We start from the raw sequence: 21,762 nt of genomic DNA, 5'->3' as shown, positions 1-21,762 counted from the left end.
CTATTTAAAAAAAAAATAAATTACCTGCAACTTCAGTACTTTAACCTTAGTAACAAATTCTAAGCAACACTTTTACTGGTGGGCCTGGCCTTCCCAAGCCTTTACTTGTTGGCCACTTGCACAGTCTCTTGGGTCACCCTGGCCAACTTGCCGTCTGACTTCTTGTCCTCTGATCTCTGACCTGACCCCAGCATGGCTGTCTTTGGATGCCCAAGAGGACAGATTCCTCTGCAGAGGCAGAGGATGGCTTGGCTGGGAGGATTAAGGGCTCCCACTCGTGAATGTGTTGCATGCAAAAGCGTCTGGACCCTTCAGTGGTACTGGCAAACTGTGGGGGAGAAGCACTGAGATCAAGTTCGCATTCTAGGGCCCCAATGTAAATGTTACAAAGGCCTTCCCCTTCCTCAGAAGTGCAACATCAGAAAGCCTGGGATAGGGAGGGACTTGAGGCCCAAGCCAGCAGCCTCTACTGGGAGAAGATGGGAAATGTGTGTTCAAGTCTGTTTCAACCCAATGGAGCTGGTGCAGAAGAAGCCTAGCGATGTGGCCCATTGTGTCCTATCACTGAGTTTGTTCACTGACATCATTTTCGTAAAGAGAAAGGGCGCCCATGAAAGACCAAGCACAGGCCTGGGCTCTGTCAGTTAGCCATACAGTAAGGCCATACAGGGCACCTCTCCACCACCCACAGAGACCAGTGGGAATAGGATATGCTAGGTGATGCCCAGCCCAGAAGAATCGCTGGTCAAGCTCTTTTTGTCTCAAATCCCAGACTAATTGCTGGGTGCCCAAATCAGCTGCCAGGGACTGGTGTCTTCCCAGAGCAGCCCTGGTTGAGCCTCTCTGGTTTCTCTCTCTCTCTCTGTTGCTTTCTCTCTCTCTCTCTCTATAAAGATTTGGATTTTGTCTTTTTTCCCCCTCTTCTCCTTAACAGGAACTTGAAGGCCACCTAGTGGAAAGTTTTATTTGCAGGGACAAAGCAGAGTTTGGCAACTTGGCAAAGGGCCTACTCTTTAAAACAACAGCTTTTGTGTGGGGAGGCAGCTGAGACAACAGCCCAGGAGAGAGCTGGGTCCTGCTTCTCTGGGATGCAGGAAAGATTTACTTATCAACTGCTTAACATTCTCTGAACCAGAAGCCTTTGCTCACTGCATGAGACAGGCTGAGTCACTCACTTGCATACAAGTTCTGGAGTTGAGCCAGGGCTGTCCTCAGGAATCCAGGAATGCCAGCAGATGAGACTCTGAGGGGGATATGGTATCACTGGGTGGAGGGGGGTGGTGAAGAGCCAAGAAAACTGCCAAAGTAAGCAGCCTGTTTGCAGTGTGGACATTCAGAGCCAGGCCTTGATGGGAAGGTGTGGGGGTTCCTATTCAAATTTCAAGTGGGAAAACTTCATACATTTTGCACGGACTTTACCAATACTGTATTTTGGCCGGGTCCCTGCTGCTATAGCAAGGTGGCTGAGTCCTTTACCAAAAGGTACACGAGGGCACCCAGATGGCACCAAGTGTGACAGGCAGTACTGGGCAAGCCCCTTCTCCTAGGTCTTCTCATTAAAAATTCACCCCTGCAGTGATCCTCAGCAACAGACTATTGTTTTCCTAATGCCAGGTACAGAAAGTAAAGTTCAACAAAATCTTCCTCTTGTTGGGGGTAGTGGAAGATGAAAAGATAAAGTGTTGCCTTCTCCAAAGTCAGTAGGCAGTGGGTGGAACCAGCTCCAGGTAGAGTTGGTGGGAATCCCCAGGCCTCCCTTGGGGCTTTCGTTTCCCTTCTGTAATTCTAGAACATATGGGGGTGTCCAGTAGAAAACCAAACCTAGTTGCACAAAAGTACTCCTAAGTGGTTGTGAATTGAGTAAAATATAAGCAAAATACCCAATTTATATTATTTTAAAAATATCTATTAGTAAACCCCAGTGAGCCCCTCTTTTTCTAAAGGAGCACCTCCCCAATTAGGTAGACACCAAGGGTTCCCTATTAGAAACTTGAACCAGATTCCCTTTCCCTTTCTCAGCCACTCTGTGTGTGAAGACATTTCACATGGAAGTGGAAGGACTAAGCTTCTTCAGGGCCCTGCCAGAGCCAGATGTTACGCTATAGCCTCTGGCCTGGGCCACCCTGAACAGGCAGCTCTAACATGAACTAGGGGAATATCTGATATCTAGTTAATTTGTGAAATTATCACCTCCTACATAACATATATATAAAGATAATCATTAGGAAAACTAACACAACTGTTAACCTTCCAAATTAGCAGAAGTAAAACACATATCACAGGCACTGCAAAATCATACCTATGGAAAAGCGTTGACCTAAAGCAAATAGACTGCCAGATATTTCTCCAGCAAAAATGAGTTCATTTGGGATCAGCAGAGAATTGGGGATCTGCAACCGGGGCAAGACACATTCAAATACACAGCAAAGGAAAGAGAACAAGAACACTTTTATAGAGGGAAAAAGAAAGTTGGGAGGGCTTTAATAAACAAAGAATCCATGGCCTTTCATTGACTGAGTTCTTAACAAGTCAGAGGAGTCTTTCTTCTTGTTGGGCTCTGCTGTCATTATAGGGCATGAGAGCTCCCCCTTCTGGTCTCCTACTCTATTTAATTGTGGTTTCTGTTTATTAATTTTTTTTTTTTTTACAAGAGACAGGAAAGGGGGAAGAATTAAGTAAACCATAAACAAAATGAAAAGACAACCCACAGAATGGGAGAAAATATTTGCAAACAAAGCGACTGATAAGGGATTAATCTCCAAAATATACAAACAGCTCATGCAGCACAATAACAAAAAAACAAACAACCCAATCAAAAAATGGGTGGGGGCTTCCCTGGTGGCACAGTGGTTGAGAGTCCGCCTGCCAATGCAGGGGACATGGGTTCGTGCCCCGGTCTGGGAAGATCCCACATGCCGCGGAGTGGCTGGGCCCGTGAGCCATGGCCGCTGATCCTGCGCGTCCAGAGCCTGTGCTCCGCAACGGGAGAGGCCACAACAGTGAGAGGCTCGCATACCGCAAAAAAAAAAAAAGAAAAAAAAAGTGGGTGGAAGATCTAAATAGACATTTCTCCAAAGAAGACATAAAAATGGTCAGAAAGTACATGAAAAGATGCTCAACAACACTAATTATTAGAGAAATGCAAATCAAAACTACAGTGAGGTATCACCTTATATCAGTCAGAGTGGCCATCTTCAAAAAATCTACAAACAATAAATGCTGGAGAGGGTGTGGAGAAAAGGGAACCCTCTTGCACTGTTGGTGGGAATGTAAATTGATACAGCCACTGTGGAGAGCAGTATGGAGGTTCCTTTAAAAAGTAAAAATAGAGCTACCTTATGACCCAGCAATCCCACTCCTGGGTATATATCTGGAGAAAACAATAATTTGAAAAATCCATGCACCCCAATGTTCATTGCAGCACTATTTACAATAGCCAGGACATGCAAGCAACCTAAATGTCCATTGACAGAGGGATGGATAAGGAAGATGTGGTATATATATATATATATATATATATATATATATATATATATATATATATATATACACAATGGAATATTGCTCGGGCATAAAAAGAATGAAATAATGCCATTTGCAGCAACATGGATGGACATAGAGATTGTCATACTGAGTGAAGTAAGTCAGACAGAAAAAGACAAATATCATACAATATTGCTTATATGTGGAATCTAAAAAAAAATGGTACAAATGAACTTACTTACAAAACAGAAATAGAGTCACAGATATAGAAAACAATCTTATGGTTACCAGTGGGGAAGGGGAAGAGGGATAAATTGGGAAATTGGGATTGACATATAGATACTACTATATATAAAATAGATAACTAATAACGACCTACTGTATAGTACAGGACACTCTACTCAATACTCTGTAATGACCTATATGGGAAAAGTATCTAAAAAAGAGTGGATATATGTATATACATAACTGATTCACTTTGCTGTACAGCAGAAAGTAACACAACATTGTAAATCAACTCTACCCCAAAATAAATTTTTTAAAAACTGAAAATAAGAGAATTTATAACAAACATAAAAATTATATCAATAAATATAAATGGAATAAACTTATTAAAAGAAAGAGCTTCTGGACAAGATGGAGTAAATGCACTTCTCCCTATTCTTCCCACTAAGTACAGTTATAACCCCTGGATATTATACATCAAACAAGCACAAGAAGACACTGAGAGGTGCAGAAAAGAAGTCAGGCTGGCTAGGGACCGCAGGACCAAGGAACAACACAGGGGTGAGTTCCTTGAGTTTTCTTTCTGCCTCAGGTGTCCAGGAGTGGGTGCTGGGGAAGCTGGCAATCCAGAAATAACGGGCACAGACAGCCCTCCAAAAAGCCTACTCTGTCTGGCCAAACGCTAGGGGCAGCCTAGCAAGACAGAACACTTTTGGTGATAACTTCTCTACTTCAGTCAAACTCCAGGGAAATAACAATGGCCTCACCTCCATTCCAGTCACCAAAATATAAGTAGGGGGCTTAGACTCTCACCAGCTGTAACAAGACACACACCCCACCCCCACTGGGCTGGTGTTTGAGATGGCCGAGTGAGAAGCTGGGACTTTTACGGCCTCCAAACAATGTGAGTCCTTATCCCACTCTGCAGTGTCAGTGGAGGTAAGGAGGCACCTGGTGGTGTCTGTGTCTGCATACATCTAGTAGGGACCCTGAGCTCCTACCTTCACCCAGCAGTAATGAGGCACCTTCTGTCCCTGGTGTCAACACAAGCAAAGTAGGGACATCGGACTTCCACCTCCACCAGGTAGTAAGGAGGCATTGATAAAATAGAAGATCTGGATAAGAGCCAGAGTCTCATAACACAATACTCAAAGTGTTCAGGATACAACCAAAAATTATTGTCAGGAAAATCTCAACTTGAATGAGAAAATACAATAAACAATTATCAATATTGAGAAGACACAGAAGTTGGAGTTATGTGACAAGGAAATTAAAAAAAATTTTTTTTAAATTTGAAATAAGATTCACAGTATGGTAGGAAAAAATATACAGTAGGTCCTGTGTACCCTGTACCCCTAATCCCCCAATGACAGCGTTTTGCATAGCTATAATACAATATCAAATCCATGAAATTGACATTAGTACAACCCACAGAGTTTATTAAGATGTTGCCAGTTGTATATGCAATCGTGTGTGTGTGTGTGTGTGTGTGTGTGTGTGTAGTTCTGTGCAATTTGTCACATGTGTAGCTTTGTGCAACTATCATCACAATCAAGATCCAGAACTGTTCCTTCACCACAAGGCTCCCTTGGGCTACCCTTTTGCAGCCACCCCTCCCCCAAACCCTAACTCTTAGAAACCACTCATTTGTTTCTCATGTCTATAATTACATTAGTTTAAGAATATTATAGAAATGGAATCATTCAGTATGTAACTTTTGGAGATTGGTTTTTCTCACTCAGCATAATTTCCTTAAGATCTTTCATGGTTGTTGTGTATATCAATAATTTATTCATTTTTATTACTGAATAGAATTCCATGATATGGATGTACAAGTTTATTTAATCATTCACCCATTGAAGGACAGCTGAATTGTTTCCAGTTGTAGTTATTAATAATAAATCCACTATGCACACTTGTGTATAGATTTTTGTGTGACTCTAAGTTTCCATTTCTCAGGGATAAATGCTCAAGAGTGGTTGGTGATTCATATAGTAGTTACATTTTTAGTTTTTAAAAAATTGCCAAACTGTTTTCCAGAGTGGATGACCATTTTACATTCCTACCAGCAATAAAAGAGTGATCCAGTTTCTCTGCCTTTTCACCAGCATTTGGTGTTATCACTATTCTTTATTTTAATCATTCTGGCAGGTTTGTAGTGATATCTCATTGTGGTTTGAATTTGTATTTCTCTGATGACTATTGATGATGAACATCTTTTCCTGTGCTTATTTGCCATCTGTATATCCTCAGGAACAGAAATATCTGTTCATATATTTTGCCCATTTTCTAATTCAATTGTTGTTTTTTTTTAATACTGAGTTTTGAGAGTTCTTTGTAGATTCTGCATACAAGTCCCTTGTCAAATATATGGTTTGCAAATATTTTTTCTTATTCTGTAGATATGCTTGTCTTTTCATCCTCTTAACAACATCTTTTACAGAGCAAATCTTTTAATTTTGTTGAGGTCTAGTTTACTAATTTTTCCTCTTATGGATCATACTTTTGGTGTCAAGTCTAAGAATTCCTTACCTAGTCCAAGAAACTCAAGGCTTTCTCCCATGTTTTTTTCTCTAAAAGTTCTTATTTTTACACTTTTAAAATTAGTTTATGATTCATTTTGAGTTAATTTTCATATAGGTGTGATATTTGGGTTGAGGCTCATTTCAATGTCCAGTTGCTCCAGCACCATTTATTGAAAAGGCAATCCTTCCTCATTTGAATTGCTTTTTCACCTTTGTCAAAATAAGTTGGACATATTTGTGTGGATATATTTCTGGGATCTCTCTTTTGTTATACTGATCTATGTGTCTAACCCTCTGCCAATACCACACTGCCCTGATTACTGTAACTCTATAGTAAGCTTTAATATCAGGTAAAGTTATTTCTCCCACTTTATTCTTTTCAAGGTTGTTTTAGCTACTCTAGTGCCATACCTATCCATATAGATTTCAGAAAAAGCTTGTTGATGTCTACACAAACAAAATTAAGCAGAGATTTGATAGGAACTTTATTAAATGTAGAGATCAATTTTGAGAGAATCAACATCTTTACTAAGTTGAGTCTTCCAGTCCATGAACAAAGTACTTATCTCCTATTTTTTAAGACTTTTTCTATTTTTTTCCTTGGCATTTTACAAATTTCAGTATACAGACACTGTATGTGTTAGGTTTATAGCTGTTTTTCATTTTATTTGGGAAATAAGAAATGGCATCATGTTTTAAATTCCTGTTTCCACATGTTCATTTTTAGTAAATAGAATTGCAATTAATTCTTTGTGTGATGATTTTATATCCTGTGACCTGCTGAATTCGTAATTGTTTTAGAAATTTTGAGGATTTAGAGGATTTTGTAGATTCATTAGTATTTTTTACATAGTGTCATCTGAAAATAAGGAGTCTTGTTTCTGCTTTTTCAATCTGTAAGCCTTTTATTTCTTTTTATTGTCTTATTACAGTGGTTAGGATTTCCAATGCAATGTTGTCAGGTGGTCAGAATAGGACTGCTGAGAACAGACATCCTTGCCGCTCTCACAATCTTAGGGGGAACGCATTGTCTTTCCTTTAACTATGATGTTAGCTGTAGGTTTCTTTGTAGGTGTTCATTAGGTTGAAGAAATTTTCCTCTATTATTAGTTTGAGGAGAGTTTTTTTAATAAATATTTGTTAGATTTTGTCCAATACTTTTCCTGCATTGATTGATATATCATATTTTTTTTCTTAACCTATGGATATGGTAGCTTATGGTAATTGATTTTCAAATATTGATCCTGTCTCACATAGCAGGAATTTGGTAATGGTATATCATTTTAAAAAAATACGTTGCTGGATTTGATTTGCTAGTATTCTGTTGAGGAATTCTGCATCAAGATCATGGGAGATTTTGATAGATGGTTGTATTTTCTTGTACTGTTTTTGTGGTAATTCTTGAGGTAATATTGGTTTCATATAATGAGTTCAGAAGTGTACTTGCCTTCCTATTTTGCTGGAGGAGATTGTGTAAAATGGGTGTTAATCTTTAAAAATGTTTGGTAATACTCCCCAGTTAAAGTATATGGGATAGCATATTTCTTTTTTGGAAGCTTTTTAATTATAAATTCTATTTCTTTTATAAATACAGTGCTACTCAACTTATCTGTTTTACCTTGGCTAAGTGTTGTTAGTAGGTTGCAGTTTTCAAGGAATTGGTCCATTTCTTCTGAGTTATTGAATTTATGAAATAAAGTTGTTTATAGTAGTCTCTTACTGTCTTTTTTTTTTAACAGATTCAAAGTCTATGTAGCACCTCTATCATTCCTGATATTAATTATTTGTATATTTTCTTTTTACCTTTTTTAGTCTTTCAAGATGTCTTTCAATTTTACTGATTTTTTCAAAGAATCATCTTTTTGTTTCATTGATTTTTCCTTATTGTTTTTGTTTTCACTTTTATTCACTTCTACTTTCATTTTATTATTTGCTTCTTGACAAGCATTTTAAAGCAGTTTTCAATTAAAAAATGCTTCAAGGAGCAGTTACAAACATATTTGAAACAAAGGGAAGCATGAGAAAGTCTCATCAGAGTAACAGAAAATATAAAGGAAAACCAAGTGGAAATCTTAGAATTAAAAAATACACTAACCAAAATTTAAAAACTCAGTGGAGTTTTATGCTGTTTCTCTCAACAACAAAATGGAGAGAATTCATGATCTGGAAATTAATACAGTAGGAACTGTCCAGTCTGAACAACAAAGAGAAAATAGAGTGGAGAAAACCAAAACCAAAACCAAAACCATGAATGTAGGTAGCCTCAGGGGCCTGTGGCAGTCTAATGAAAGAGCTAACATTTTTGTCATCGGAATCCCAGGTGGAAAGGAGAAAAGGAGAGGTGCTGAAAAAGCATTCAAATAAATATTGACTGAAAATTTCTCAAATTCAGTAAAAGACATAACATACAGATTTAAGAAGATGAGCAAATACAATACAGGATATACCCAAAGAAATTCATATCAATACAAGTCATAATCAAACTTTTAAAAACTAAAGACAAAGGAAAAATTCTTAAAGCAGCAAGCACAAATGATATCTACCAATAGAGGATAGATAGTTCAAATCACAGCAGATTTCTCATCAGAAACCATGAAGACCAGAAGGAAGTGACACAACAGTTTTCACTTGCTGAAAGAAAATAAGAAAGAATCAAGGAAAATAACTATAACTATATTTATTCTATAATTATCAAAGTCTTGTTTCTGCTTTTTCAATCTGTAAGCCTTTTATTTCTTTTTATTGTCTTATTACAGTGGTTAGGATTTCCAATGCAATGTTGTCAGGTGGTCAGAATAGGACTGCTGAGAACAGACATCCTTGCCGCTCTCACAATCTTAGGGGGAACGCATTGTCTTTCCTTTAACTATGATGTTAGCTTATGATGTTAGCTATGATGTTTATTTCCCAAATAAAATTATCAACTATCAAAGAAAATAACTATAACTATATTTATTCTATAATTCTATATTCAGTGAAAATATTCTTCAGAAATGCAGGGAAAATCAAAATATTCTTAGGTAAAAGAAATAAGAAAATATTATCAGCACCTACCCTAAAAATGGCTAAAGGGAGTCCTTGAAACAGAAAGACATGATAAAAGAAGGAATCTTAGAACTCCAGAACAGAAGAGAAAACAATAGAAAGGACATGGGTGAATACAATGGAGGCTTTTCTGTTCAACTTTGCTAAATTATGTTTGAGGATTGGAGCAAAAATTCTAACATTATCTGATGTGATTCTCAAAGTATATAGAGGAAATATTTAAAACAATTATAAATGGGGGATGCTAAAGGGACATAGAGGGAAATAAGATTCTTGCACTTCACTCGAATTTGTAAAATATCAAAACTAGTGATAAATTATGTCTGTAGAATGCAATACTCAGAGCAAACAATAAAAAAAAGTGAAACAGTAAAGTAAAAAAGGAACAAGAAAAGAAAGAATCCTCCAAATTTTTCTTTATCAACTCTACACAATATTTATACAGAAAACATTTAGAACACAAAATAGAAAACTTTAGAAAAATATTTTAATCAAATCCATGCTAAAATATTCAACAAAAAAATTTGTCAGTAAACTTTAAAATAACACATTGTGACCAAGAGAAGCTGGCTCCCTGAATGCCAGGCTAGTCCAATAGTAAGAAACTAATATGATCAGATTAACAGAGCAAAGAGCAACTACTAGATCAGCACCCCAAGAAAGGCAATTCAACACCCACACCCATTCCTGATTTTAGAAGAGCTGAAAACCTATTAGGAACATGAGTGGAGTGTCAGGTTATACAACTAACATACAAAAATCAGTAGCTTTTCTAAATATTATATATGTACATATATACATACATATATATATGTATATATATACCTTTATATATAAAGGAAGTAAAGATCATATTTTCAAAAATAATAAAAAAAGATACATTACCTTGGTATAAACCTTAAAAAAAAATTTCAGGGTCTATGTGAACAAAATCTCCCAATTCTACTGGAAGACATAAAAGAGGATTTAACTAAATAGGAACACACACATTACTTTTGGATAGGATGACTCAAAACTATAATTTAAGTCCCCTAAATTAATTATAAACTCAGAGCAATCTCAAAATAGCATACCATCAAGATTTGGGGGAAAACCTAACCAAAAACTCTAGAATTCATCTGGCTTCTAGTTTGTAATAAAAGAAATGTTGGAAATAAAAATGTGAGATGGGCCAATGAAATTTGGAAGTAAAAGAGTAGAGATGGGTCACTGACCCAACCATATTAAAACCTACTATAAAGTTATTCAAATTAAAATAGGATAGTATAGGATAAGCACTTCAGTGAAACAGAGTGGAAAGTGCACAGAGGCAGGAGACACAAAATACATATGGGAATTTAATGGTGGCATTTCAAACACAAGAAAAAAGAAATAGAATTCAGCAAATGTCTTGGGGGAAGACCAGCAACCATTAAAAAAAGTCCCTTCTCATCTTACTTCTTACATCAAAATAAATACCATCTGGAGCAGAGAATCAATGAATCCATGGAAGCTGTAAAAAGAAGCATGAATGATTTTTTACGTATACTTTTGTTTAGGGAAGACTTTCCAAGCAGGAAGCAGACTCCAGAGACTGTTAAGGAAAAGACTGATGTATTTTACTACTGGAAAAATTAAAATTAATGAATGGACTCCCCAAATTACTACATATAAAATCATAAGACCAAAGGCAAGCAGAAAATTCTATATTACAGATGATAGAAGTCAATCTCCTTACAGTGGCTCATAGAAACCTAAGGAAAAGAACAATAACCCAATAGAAAAATGGGTAAGCAAGTAAAAGAAACACAAATGTTCCATCTAATTCACATTAAAGAGATGCAAGTCAAAACAACAATAAGATATTAAAACTCTCAGACCAGAGAAAAGGTCAAAAGTTGATGATTCCCATTTCAGAGAAATAGCTACTCTCAAACATGGTCAGTAGGACTTAAATTTGTACACCTTTTTTGGAAGGCAATTTGTATCTATTAAAATGAAAACTGCATGTGCCTTGACCCAGAAATCTCACTAGTAGAAACTTACCCCATGGGAATTATGAACAATTAGAAGAGTTGACATTTATTGAGTGCTTACTATGTGAAGGTGGGCTGAAAAATGTTTTATGTGGATCATCTCATTTAATCCTCAACATGACATAATGAAGAAGGTTCTGGGTCCATTTTACAGATGAGTAAACTGAAGGTGAAGAGATCAAGAAACTTGCTCAAGGTTACACAGTAAGTAACAGAGTAGGGATTTTTTTCTTCTTCTTCTTCTTCTTTTTTGGTACGTGGGCCTCTCACTGCCGTGGCCTCTCCCGCTGCGGAGCACAGGCTCCGGACGCGCAGGCCCAGCGGCCATGGCTCACGGGCACAGCCGCTCCGCGGCACGCAGGATCCCCCCAGACCGGGTCACGAACCCGCGTTCCCTGCATTGGCAGGCAGACCCCCAACTACTGCGCCACCAGGGAAGCCCCAGAGTAGGGATTTTTAAACCAGGCAACTTGGGTTAGATACTTCCACCAAAGGATGTTCATGGCAATATTATAAGAGCTAAAAACTAGAAACCATTCAAGTGTCCAACAATATGAGACTGGTTAAATACTTATGATAAATTTCTAAGGATTACCTGGCAGCTCTTACAGAAATGAAAGTGATCTATATGTGCCAATATGGAAAGATCCCTACAATGCATTGGTGAGCAAAAAGCAAGGACCAGATCATGTGTAGACTTAGAGTGCAGATCTTTGTGTTTAAAAAGTACATTGTATAGTGCTGCCAATTGCCTATATGGAGCCTTAGTGCAAATTAGTTAAAGATGCCCCCTCTGGGTGTTCACAGTCTCGGGCATACACAGGAGGTGCTTCTATTTTCATTTCCCCCTCACCTGAGCACATTATAGCAGAGTTCATGGATAAAGGTAACATGAGTATGTACATAGATAATGTAAGTATATGCTGCGAACCCAGATCACCAAACCCACACAGCGCACTGTCCCCATTTACATGACTTGACTATTCCACTGTCTTCATTAGCATAACTTTATGATTCTAGAAGACTTTTGCCAGGCAAATAATTATTGTTTATTTCAGAACCTTCTCTCAAGAACCATCAACTCCTCAATAGAAAACATCCACAGATAGTTTACTGCATAAGAAACTTATGATTCCTTGAACCCTTCACCTCAAAATCTTTCCCTTGCTGCCTTCACCAGTCCTAAACTGTTATGTTCCTAAGCTGATCTTAATTAAGTCTTGGCGTTGAAAGACCCATAAAACAAACTTCAAATTCTCAAAAATAATCCGACCTTGGCCTTCCCTCACTGAGCATTGCCAGTCCTCTCTAGGTGCTCTGTCTTACTGCCATGGGCAATCACCTCCATCCATCTCAAAAACAGGCTGCACTGGGGATGTTTGGGGAGCTGGCATTCCACAACAAATTCAGGCGAAAATAGGCATAAGAATGTTTCTGGATGGAATCACAATGAACGCTAAGTGTTTCCCTTTTGCAGAGAGTTTTTCACTTTTCATTTGATACATACATTATTTCTGCATTATTTGAATGCACTCTTATTAGTACTAATTTTTTAAACTTTTTTATTGCAGTATAATTGCTTTACAATGGTGTGTTAGTTTCTGCTTTATAACAAAGGGAATCAGTTATAGATATACATATGTTCCCAGATATTTTCCCTCTTTCCTCTCCCTCCCACCCTCCCTATCCCACCCCTCCAGGCGGTCACAAACACCGAGCTGATCTCCCTGTGCTATGCGGCTGCTTCTCACTAGCTATCTACCTTACGTTTGCTAGTGTATATATGTCCATGCCTCTCTCTCGCTTTGTCACAGCTTACCCTTCCCCCTCCCCATATCCTCAAGTCCATTCTCTAATAGGTCTGTGTCTTTATTCCTGTCTTACCCCTAGGTTCTTTATGACATTTTTTTTTCTTAATTCCATATATATGTGTTAGCATACAGTATTTGTCTTTCTCTATCTGACTTACTTCATTCTGTATGACAGACTCTAGGTCTATCCACCTCATTACAAATAGCTCAATTTCGTTTCTCTTTATGGCTGAGTAATATTCCATTGTATATATGTGCCACATCTTCTTTATCCATTCATCCGATGATGGCCACTTAGGTTGTTTCCAACTCCTGGCTATTGTAAATAGAGCTGCAATGAACATTTTGGTACATGACTCTTTTTGAATTATGGTTTTCTCAGGGTATATGCCCAGTAGTGGGATTGCTGGGTCATATGGTATTTCTATTTTTAGTTTTTTAAGGAACCTCCATACTGTTCTCCATAGTGGCTAAACCAATTCACATTTCCACCAGGAGTGCAAGAGTGTTCCCTTTTCTCCACATCCTCCCCAGCATTTATTGTTTCTAGATTTTTTTGATGATGGCCATTCTGACTGGTGTGAGATGATATCTCATTGTAGTTTTGATTTGCATTTCTCTAATGATTAATGATGTTGAGCATTCTTTCATGTGTTTGTTGGCAGTCTGTATATCTTCTTTGGAGAAGTGTCCTTTTAGGTCTTTTGCCCATTTTTGGATTGGCTTGTTTGTTTGTTTTTTATTGAGCTGCATGAACTGCTTATAAATTTTGGAGATTAATCCTTTGTCAGTTGCTTCATTTGAAAATATTTTCTCCCATTCTGAGGGTTGTCTTTTACTCTTCTTTATGGTTTCCTTTGCTGTGCAAAAGCTTTGAAGTTTCATTAGGTCCCATTTGTTTATTTTTGTTTTTATTTCCATTTCTCTAGGAGGTGGGTCAAAAAGGATCTTGCTGTGATTTATGTCATAGAGTGCTCTGTCTATGTTTTCCTCTAAGAGTTTGATAGTTTCTGGCCTTACATTTAGGTCTTTAATCCATTTTGAGCTTATTTTCGTCTATGATGTTAGGGAGTGATCTAATCTCATATTTTACATGTACTTGTCCAGTTTTCCCAGCACTACTTATTGAAGAGGCTGTCCTTTCTCCATTGTATATTCCTGCCTCCTTTATCAAAGATAAGGTGACCATATGTGCGTGGGTTTATCTCTGGGCTTTCTATCCTGTTCCATTGATCTCTGTTTCTGTTTTTGTGCCAGTACCATACTGTCTTGATTACTGTAGCTTTGTAGTATAGTCTGAAGTCAGGGAGCCTCATTCGTCCAACTCTGTTTTTCGTTCTCAATATTGCTTTGGCTATTCGGGGTCTTTTGTGTTTCCATACATATTGTGAAATGTTTTGTTCCAGTTCTGTGAAAAATGCCAGTGGTAGTTTGATAGGGATTGCATTGAATCTGTAGATTGCTTTGGGTAGTAGAGTCATTTTCACAATACTGATTCTTCCAGTCCAAGAACATGGTATACCTCTCCATCTATTTGTATCATCTTTAATTTCTTTCATCAGTGTCTTATAATTTTCTGCATACAGGTCTTTTGTCTCCTTAGGTAGGTTTATTCCTAGATATTTTATTCTTTTTGTTGCAATGGTAAATGGGAGTGTTTTCTTGATTTCACTTTCAGATTTTTCATCATTAGTGTATAGAAATGCCAGGGATTTCTGTGCATTAATTTTGTACCCTGCTACTTTACCAAATTCATTGATTAGCTCTAGTAGTTTTCTGGTAGCATCTTCAGGATTCTCTATGTATAGTATCATGTCATCTGCAAACAGTGACAGCTTTACTTCTTTTCTGATTTGGATTCCTTTTCTTTCCTTTTCTTCTCTGATTGCTATGGCTAAAACTTCCAAAACTATGTTGAATAAGAGTGGTGAGAGTGGGCAACCTTGTCTTGTTCCTTTTCTTAGTGGAAATGCTTTCAGTTTTACACCATTGAGGATGATGTTGACTGTGGGTTTGTCATATATGGCCTTTATTATGTTGAGGATAGGTCCCTCTATGCCTACTTTCTGCAGGGTTTTTATCATAAATGGGAGTTGAATTTTGTCGAAAGCTTTCTCTGCATCTATTGAGATGACCATATGGTTTTTCTCCTTCAATTTGTCAATATGGTTTATCACCTTGACTGATTTGCATATATTGAAGAATCCTAGCATTCCTGGAATAAACCCCACTTGATCATGGTGTATGATCCTTTTAATGTGCTGTTGGATTCTGGTTGCTAGTATTTTATTCAGGAGTTTTGCATCTATGTTCATCAGTGATACTGGCCTGTAGTTTTCTTTCTTTGTGACATCCTTGTCTGGTTTTGGTATCAAGGTGATGGTGGCCTCATAGAATGAGTTTGGGAGTTTTCCTCCCTCTGCTATATTTGGAAGAGTTTGAGAAGGATAGGTGTTAGCTCTTCTGTAAATGTTTGATAGAATTCGCCTGTGAAGCCATCTAGTCCTGAGCTATTGTTTGTTGGAAGATTTTTTTTTTTTTTTGGAAGATTTTTAATCAGAGTTTCAATTTCAAGCTTGTGATTGGTCTGTTCATATTTTCTATTTCTTCCTGATTCAGTCTTGGCAGGTTGTGCTTTTCTAAGAATTTGTCCATTTCTTCCAGGTTGTCCATTTTACTGGCATGGAGTTGCTTGTAGTAATCTCTCATGATCTTTTGTATTTCTGCTGTGTCAGTTGTTACTTCTCCTGTTTCTTTTCTATTTCTATAGATTTGAGTCTTCTCCCTTTTTTTCTTGATGAGTCTGGCTAATGGTTTATCAATTTTGTTTATCTTCTCAAAGAACCAGCTTTTAGTTTTATTGATCTTTGCTATCGTTTCCTTCATTTCTTTTTCATTTATTTCTGATCTGATCTTTATGATTTCTTTCCTTCTGCTAACTTTGGGGTTTTTCTGTTCTTCTTTCTCTAATTGCTTTAGGTGCAAGGTTAGGTTGTTTATTCGAGATGTTTCCTATTACTTAAGGTAAGATTGTATTGCTATAAACTTGCCTCTTAGACCTGCTTTTGCTGCATCCCATAGGTTTTGGGTCGTCGTGTCTCCATTGTCATTTGTTTGTAGGTATTTTTTTATTTCCTCTTTGATTTCTTCAGTGATCACTTCATTATTCAGTAGTGTAATGTTTAGCCTCCATGTGTTTGTATTTTTTACAGATCTCTTCCTGTTATTGATATCTAGTCTCATAGCATTGTGGTCAGAAAAGATACTTGATACAATTTCAATTTTCTTAAATTTACCAAGGCTTGATTTGTGACTCAAGATATGATCTATCCTGGAGAATGTTCCATGAGCACTTGAGAAAAATGTGTATTCTGTTGTTTTTGGATGGAATGTCCTATAAATATCAATTAAGTCCATCTTGTTTAATGTATCATTTAAAGCTTGTGTTTCCTTATTTATTTTCATTTTGGATGATCTGTCCATTGGTGAAAGTGGGGTGTTAAAGTCCCCTACTATGAATGTGTTACTGTTGATTTCCCCTTTAATGGCTGTTATTATTTGCCTTATGTATTGAGGTGCTCCTATGTTAGGTGCATAAATATTTACAATTGTTATATCTTCTTCTTGGATCGATCCCTTGATCATTATGTAGTGTCCTTCTTTGTCTCTTGTAATAGTCTTTATTTTTAAGTCTATTTTGTCTGATATGAGAATTGCTACTCCAGCTTTCTTTTGGTTTCCATTTGCATGAAATATCTTTTTCCATCCCCTTACTTTCAGTCTGTATGTGTCTCTAGGTCTGAAGTGGGTGTCTTGCAGACAACATATATATGGGTCGTGCTTTTGTATCCATTCAGCCAGTCTGTGTCTTTTGGTGGGAGCATTTAATCCACTTACATTTAAGGTAATTATCGATATGTATGTTCCTATTCCCAGTTTCTTAATTGTTTTGGGTTTGTTATTGTAGGTCTTTTCTTTCTCTTGTGTTTCTTGCCTAGAGAATTTCCTTTAGCAGTTGTTGTAAAGCCCATTTTGTGGTGTTGAACTCTCTCAGCTTTGCTCGTTTGTAAAAGTTTTAATTTCTCCATCACATCTGAATGAGATCCTTGCTGGGAAGAGTAATCTTGGTTGTGGGGTTTTCTCCTTCATCACTTTAAATATGTCCTTCCACTCCCTTCTGGCTTGCAGAGTTTCTGCTGAAAGATCAGCTGTTAACCTTATGGGGATTCCCTTGTGTGTTATTTGTTGTTTTTCCCTTGCTGCTTTTAATATGTTTTCTTTCTATTTAATTTTTGACAGTTTGATTAATATGTGTCTTGGTGTATTTCTCCTTGGATTTATCCTGTATGGGACTCTCTGTGCTTCCTGGACTTGATTAACTATTTCCTTTCCCAGATTAGGGAAGTTTTCAACTATAATCTCTTCAAATATTTTCTCAGTCCCTTTCTTTTTCTCTTCTTCTTCTGGAACCCCTATAATTCGAATGTTGTTATGTTTAATGTTGTCCCACAGGTGTCTGAGACTGTCCTCAGTTCTTTTCATTCTTTTTTCTTTATTCTGCTCTGCAGTAGTTATTTCCACTATTTTATCTTCCAGGTCACTTATCCATTCTTCTGCCTCAGTTATTCTGCTATTGATCCCAAATAGAGTATTTTTAAGTTCATTTATTGTGTTGTTCATCATTGCTGGTTTCACCTTTAGTTCTTCTAGATCCTTGTTAAATGTTTCTTGCATTTTGTCCGTTTTATTTCCAAGATTTTGGATCATCTTTACTATCATTATTCTGAATTCTTTTTCAGGTAGACTGCCTATTTCCTCTTCATTTGTTAGGTCTGGTGGGTTTTTATCTTGCTCCTTTATCTGCTGTGTGTTTTTCTGTCTTCTCATTTTGCTTATCTTACTGTGTTTGGGGTCTCCTTTTTGCAGGTTGCAGGTTCGTAGTTCCCGTTGTTTTTGGTGTCTGTCCCCAGTGGCTAAAGGTGGTTCAGCGGGTTGTGTAGGCTTCCTGGTGGAGGGAACTAGTGCCTGTGTTCTGGTGAATGAGGCTGGATCTTGTCTTTCTTGTGGGCAGGTCCACCTCTGGTGGTATGTTTTGGGGTGTCTGTGGACTTACTATGATTTTAGGCAGCCTCTCTGCTAATGGGTGGGGTTGTGTTCCTGTCTTGCTAGTTGTTTGGCATAGAGTGTCCAGCACTGTAGCTTGGTGGTCATTGAGTGAAGCTGGGTACTGGTGTTGAGATGGAGATCTCTGGGAGATTTTCACCGTTTGATATTATGTGGAGCTGGGAGGTCTCTTGTGGACCAGTGTCCTGAAATTGGCTCTCCAACCTCAGAGGCACAGCACTGACTCCTGGCTGCAGCACCAAGAGCCTTTCATCCACACGGCTCAGAATAAAAGGGAGAAAAAGTAGAAAGAAAGAATTAGTAGAAGAAGAAAGAAAGAAGAAAGAAAGAAAGGAGGGAGGGATGGAGGGAGGAAGGAAGGAAGGAGGGAAGGAAGGAAAAAAAGAAAGGAATAAAGAAAATAAAGTAAAATAAAATAAGTAAGATAAAATATAATAAAGGTATTAAAATAAAAAATAATTATTGAAAAAAATTTTTTAAATGGACGGGTAGAACCCTAGGACAAATGGTGGAGGCAAAGCTATACAGACAAAATCTCACACAGTAGCATACACATACACACAAAAAGAGGAAAAGGGGATAAAATCATAAATCTTGCTCTCAAAGTCCACCTCCTCACTTTGGGATGATTCGTTGTCTATTCAGGTATTCCACAGATGCAGGGTACATCAAGTTGATTGTGGAGCTTTAATCCGCTGCTTCTGAGGCTGCTGGGAGAGATTTCCCTTTCTCTTCTTTGTTCTCACAGCTCCCAGGGACTCAGCCTTGGATTTGGCCGCGCCTCTGCACGTAGGTCACCAGATGGTGTCTGTTCTTCACTCAGACAGGACGGGGTTAAAGGAGCAGCTGCTTCGGGGACTCTGGCTCACACATGCCAGGGGGAGGGAGAGGCACGGAGTGTGGGGTGAGCCTGTGGCGGCAGAGGCCGGCGTGACGTTGAACCAGCCTGAGGCGCGCTGTGCGTTCTCCCGGGGAAGTTGTCCCTGGATCCCGGGACTCTGGCAGTGGCGGGCTGCACAGGGTCCCCGGAAGGGGGCTGTGGATAGTGACCTGTTCTCGCACACAGGCTTCTTGGTGGCGGCAGCAGCAGCCTTAGCATCTCATGCCCGTTTCTGGGGTCCGCGCTATTAACTGTTCATTTTGCATTAGAGTCTTTTACAAAACATTAAGATCGTAAGAGGAAACTATATTGTTGCAAGTACCAGTTGGTTCATTTTCATTGCTCTACAGTATCCTGTATTGTAAATAGACCACAGTGGTCCATTTTACTCTTGATGGACATTTGGGAAGTGCCCTTCAGAGTTGTTAACATTGCTGATATGAACATTCATGTGCATTCTTTTTGTGCTTTTACGTGTGCCTTTCTAGTATGTACCTAGGAGTGAAATTACTGGGTTATGATATGTGCATATGTCCAATTTTAGGAAATGATGACAAACTATTTTTCAAAGTAGTTATAACTGTTTATACTCCTCCAACAGTGTGTGAGTTTCCATTGTTCCATGTGATTGCCATTTGGTACTATGAGTCTTTCTAATGATTAATGAAATTGAGCACCTTTTCATATGTTTATTGAACATTTAGATATGGTGTTTTGTAAAGTGTTGGTTAAGTGCCTGTTCATTTTTTTTTATTGGGTTGTATATTTTTGGGGGGATGAGTAGGACCTCTTTATATATACTGGATAACAAGCCCTTTGTCAGTTATAAGTGTTGCCAATTATTTTCTCCAACTCCATGACTTGCCTTTTCACTCTCTTAATGGTGTCTTTTGAGAAACAGAAGTTCTTTATTATCTAATCTGATTCATTAATATGTTCCTTTACAGATAATTGTATTAGCCAGTCTTAATCCTTGGCATTTCTGTATAAATTTACACACACATACAATGTGTGGGGATTTTTTGCATTTACATTTGTAGTAACAATTATTTCCTTTTGAGCTTTGTAATATTTATTTATTTATTAAATATTATACTGGCTGGGATGAAAAATACAATGTTGAATATATTCAGGATGATGGGCCTCCTTGAAGATAGTGGACATTTTTGTCTCAGTGATAATCCCAGGGGATAAAACTCAATATCTCACCATTATAGCATTAGATGATACTGGCTTTACACTTTTTGAAGATGCTATTATCAGATAAAGGAAATTCCTTCCTACTTTTCTGTGAGTTTTTTTTTTTTTTAATGAATGGAGGTTGAATTTTATATAAGGCTTTTGAAGATTTGGGTTTTCCTTTATTCTCTTAAAATGGTTAATAACATTGATTTTGAAATAGTAAATCAACAACATGCCCCTGAAATAAACTCAACTTGTTTGCTATGCACTGTCTTCTTTACATATTGCTGAATTCAGTTTGCTTTTGTTTAGAAAATTTGCACCTATGTTTATGAATGACTTAGCCTATACTTGTTGGGTCTTTTTCTCCTAATACTCTTGTCAGATTTTAGTATCAAGATTATGCTAGCCTTGTAAAACAAATGTGAAGTGTTCCTTCCTTTTTTCTCTGGAAAAGTTTGTGTAATACTTCTGTTAATTCTTCCTTAAATATTGGAAGAATTTACTGTATAAGCCATCTGGGCCTAAAGATTTTTTTAAGGGGGGACATATTTTAAAATATCAGATTTAATTGTTTTTTATAGAAGGCTATTTAGATATCTGTTTCTTCTTGTGCCCATTTTGACAAGCTGTAGTTTTCTAGGAACTTACACATTTTATTTACATCTTCAAATCTATTGACATAAAGTTGCTCATGATATTCTCCTATTATTTGTTCTTTGTTTGATCTATAGTGACAGATCCTTTTCATTCCTACTATTAGTTATTTGTGGCTTTCTTGATCAGTCTTGCTTTATGAATTGTTTTCTTTTAAAGAACCAACTTTTGGTTTTGTGATATTCTCTATTATATGTTTGTTTTCTATTTTATTAATTTCCCTTTTTACTTTTTTTGAGACATTTATTTATTTATTTTTTGGCTGTGTTGGGTCTTCGTTTCTGTGCGAGGGCTTTCTCTAGTTGTGGCGAGTGGGGGCCCACTCTTCATCGCGGTGTGCAGGCCTCTCACTGTCGCGGCCTCTCTTGTTGTGGAGCACAGGCTCCAGACGCGCAGGCTCAGTAGTTGTGGCTCACGGGCCCAGTTGCTCCGCAGCATGTGGGATCTTCCCAGACCAGGGCTCGAACCCGTGTCCTCTGCATTGGCAGGTGGATTCTCAACCACTGCGCCACCAGGGAAGCCCCTAAAAGCTTTTAATATTATAAAATTTCTTCTAAATTTGTCACTAGTTGAATCCTACATACTTTTCATTATTTTTTATTATAATTCATTTTAAAATGTTTTATTTCCATTGTGATTGCTTCTTTGCTACATTTAGAAGTGCATTACTTAACTTAAAAATAGGTGATTTAAAAAAAAATAGGTGATTTTTCTTGTCTAATTTCACTGTGATCAGTGATCATACTCTATATGATTTAAAACCTTTGAAATGTTTTAGGATTTGTTTTAAGGCCTATCATGTGGTCAGTTTGGGT

Source organism: Pseudorca crassidens, chromosome 1 (genome assembly GCF_039906515.1).
Source record: "Pseudorca crassidens isolate mPseCra1 chromosome 1, mPseCra1.hap1, whole genome shotgun sequence".
NCBI classification, from domain to species: Eukaryota; Metazoa; Chordata; class Mammalia; order Artiodactyla; family Delphinidae; genus Pseudorca; species Pseudorca crassidens.
The sequence above is the reverse complement of the archived record's forward strand: the minus strand, read 5'-3'. Positions refer to the sequence as shown.